The sequence below is a fragment of the Rutidosis leptorrhynchoides genome, chromosome 7 (genome assembly GCF_046630445.1).
Source record: "Rutidosis leptorrhynchoides isolate AG116_Rl617_1_P2 chromosome 7, CSIRO_AGI_Rlap_v1, whole genome shotgun sequence".
Taxonomy (NCBI): domain Eukaryota; kingdom Viridiplantae; phylum Streptophyta; class Magnoliopsida; order Asterales; family Asteraceae; genus Rutidosis; species Rutidosis leptorrhynchoides.
In genome coordinates, this window is record NC_092339.1 from 148,606,982 (window position 1) to 148,610,517 (window position 3,536).

A 3,536-nucleotide genomic window follows, 5' to 3' on the forward strand; every position below is an offset into this window, starting at 1 on the left:
TCTGGACAGAAGTTGAAACAGCTTGATATTGCTCCAAACGAACATATATTTAGTCGCAATATCGTTCCAAAATGTAATGTTTTAATTGTAATTTCCTTATTTTTAGTTGTAATCGTTTAAATAAATAAATGCGAAGACAAAAGACGACGATCACTCGAAAGTGAAGATTTAAAGACAAAAATGAAGTTTTAAAAGGCAAAAACGTCCAAAATGCTCAAACGTACAAGTTACACTCCAAGTGGTTTAATTTATCGAAGAAAAACGTCAAAGAATTGACAAAAGTACAAGTCGCGGAATGCAAAATGCAAGATATTAAATCATACGAAAAGTCATTCGAGAAACCGGGACCGAGACATAAACCAGGCATAAACGTACGAGACAACGGAGCCAAAATTACGAGTCAACTATGCACAAGAATATAAAATAATATTTATATAATTATATAAAATTATATATATATTATATATATTTAATAATATGTCGACAAGCAAGAAAACAAAAAAATATGTGAGCTGGATCTGGCGGCCATGCGATCGCATGGGAAATACCCATAAAACCCATGCGAGTGCATGAGCCCATGCGAGTGCATGAGATTTGCACTAAAACCCCATGCGATCGCATGATGTTCAGAATCAGAAATTTTGCCTATAAAAGGCCAGTCTTCTGTCGAGTTATTTACGCCAATTTTCCTTCTCTTTCTCTGCATACTTATATAATTTATAATTATAATTATTATTTTAGTTTAAGATAAGTTTAGTTTGGGTATTGTAACATTTAATTTACGGGTTTTAAGTCGGAGTTCTGTCCGTGTACCACTACGCTAATAATATCGCCTTTTACCGTTCCAACTTGCTGTAAGTCTCCACGTCCCAACTTTATTTTCACGTATCGTTATTATCATTATTATCATTATTATCGTTATCGTAATTATTATTATTGTTGTTATTTTTATTGTTATCGTAATATTTATTATTATCGTCGTTATTATCGTTATTTATTATTTATTATTGTTATCGTTTATTGTTACCATGTCCACTTCATATAATTTATATTTTTACGCCGTTATAATGTCCAACTAAATATCCATAGTGGTAACTAAAATGTAGAACCTCTGGACAAATAGATTGAACCATATTATAATATCATGATGTAACTTTGACTATTTTTAATATTAAGTTTAATCACCGACCCATTGTTATATAATTTAATATTTTCACCCCTATCACATAATTTATTAAATTAATAAGCGAAAGTGCATTAAATTTACATAAATTGTGCTTCAACACCTCGGTGATCTAGATGGACATATGGACAAATTATTGACAACAATTTAGAAGTGTGATCCGGTGGTTTGGGTAATATTATAGTTTATATAATCGTGTAATTATAAAAAAGTAAGACCGTTATAATTTTGGTTTTAACGAAAGTTAAAACTGGGTTAAATCTTAATTTGAATAGTCGGGGTATAATTTAATTCGCTAAAACAAGATCTAACGAAAATTAGATTTAATTTTAGTTAGTTAAATCTTTATAAATCGGAAGATAAAATATAAGGATATATATTAATACATCGTAATCGGACTTAAAAACAATCCATAAATCCAGAGGGGACATATTTTAGTAGCCACTACTTTACCTTCTTATAAATCTCATCAATTTTACTTTTTACCATATAGTAAATTTTAATTACTTTTTACTATTTTGCTATATTGTCATGAAAAACCTTATTTCTTCTATTTTGTCAAATTAGTTTAAATTGTATTTTTATTGTCGTTAATTTAGTTATTTCGTTTTAGTTAAATTTAAATTCCGTTCAATTAAGTAGTAAACCCTAATCCTAAATCCCCCTTTTAAATAAGTTTAACTTTTAGCAATTAAAACCTTGAAAACTCCATTTCCCTGTGGAACGAACCGGATTTACCAAATAAACTATTACTATACGGATAGGACAAAGTTCCCTATATGTGTGAAATCAATCCGAAATCATAAGAACACCATATAATCACAACCAATTCTTGTAATAAATTCAATCCAAATACGATCAAAATAAAAGGACATGATCACGAACATCAACTTTTTGGCGCCGCTGCCGGGGAAGTTGGCAGTTAAATAAATAGATAATTTTTCTGATTCGTAGTAATAGTTGGATTTGTACGTGGACTGGGTTATTGGAGCCAAACAGTACTCAATTATATTGGGGACCAAACGAATCCTGCCCCTCTGCTGCATCTGTTGGCTATTCAAAACGTGGGCAAAATCAGAAGGACAGTCTGTTTGTTTAAAGGTTTTTATCATTGTTTTTATGTTATTCGATCCATTCGTGAAAATTCATTTTCAAGAAAGTTCAATGTTTATACACTTAGTAAATAAATCCTTCAAGACTACATACAATTTTTTAATTGTATGACCCGTTCAGGAAATCCTAAACTCGTTGCACTTAATCCAGAGCCTGAAAGAAACTTGAACAAAAGATTAAAATAAAAAAAATTAGGTAGTACTAGTAAACCGAAAACACCGAAAAATATCAAAAAACAAGTAGGAAACACTAGTGGTCAACCAGAAGTCAAAACTAAACTAGAAACCATCGTCATTAAAGAAGAAATGGCTGAAGTAACACCTGATCCAAATGATCTACCGATGTGGAATACCAGACAAACTGTTCCCCCTCTCGCACTTGCACCTATAAGAAGACCTGAAATTGAGGCTGAAAACTGGGAAGTTAAGGGGCAGTTTATGCACATGGTACGTGAAAACCAATTCGACGGAAGACTTAATAATAATTCGATAGAACATTCAGAAGCTTTTGAAGATTTTAGTGAACTGTACAAAAACAAAGATGTTTCTTCAGATGCATTTAAGTTAAGAACTTTTCCATACTCGTTAATCGGAGATGCAAAAGCATGGTTGAAAGCATCAAAACTTGATTCTATCACAACTTTTAATGAATTAAGAGAAAAATTCATTACCCGATTTTTCCCACCGGCAAAAGCTGAAAGACTTAGAACTGAAATCACCACTTTTAAACAAAAGGCGGATGAAACTCTTTATGATCCATGGGAAAGATTAAAAAGAATGTTACGAAATTGTCCGCAACACGGATTGCAAAAAGGGCAAATAGTACAAACTTTTTATCGTGGTATTGATGAACATACTCGTGGTATATTAGATTCCTCCGCTGGAGGAGTATTTATGTACAAATCACCAAATCAAGCGTATGACATGTTAGAAGACATGTCAGTTCATACTTTTGAATGGACACCGTCTAGAGATCAACTACCTAGAAGGACGGTGGCAAGCCTTGAAGAAAATGAAGACAACAACACAACCATAGCTTCACTATCAAATCAATTCAAAAAGTTTGGAAGAAAAATAGAAAAACTAAATTCAACAGTTTTAGCATTGCAAGTAGGCTGTGAAATCTGTGGACAGCCACATTTCACGAAAGATTGTGATATCAATGATCGGCCAATGAACTCAGTAGCACAAGTTAATTTTATGGCCAATCAATAACAAGGCAATTTTCAAGGAGGGAATTC

The 3,536-nt window shown here is 32.2% G+C and overlaps 1 non-coding gene across 1 annotated transcript; it reads right to left on the minus strand.

The window, feature by feature from the left end:
* Nucleotides 1-2,994: 2,994 nt before the first annotated feature.
* Nucleotides 2,995-3,101, minus strand: LOC139860814 (small nucleolar RNA R71). The gene has a single exon (XR_011763429.1). It is a non-coding gene; the product is annotated as a small nucleolar RNA R71 (small nucleolar RNA).
* Nucleotides 3,102-3,536: the final 435 nt, after the last annotated feature.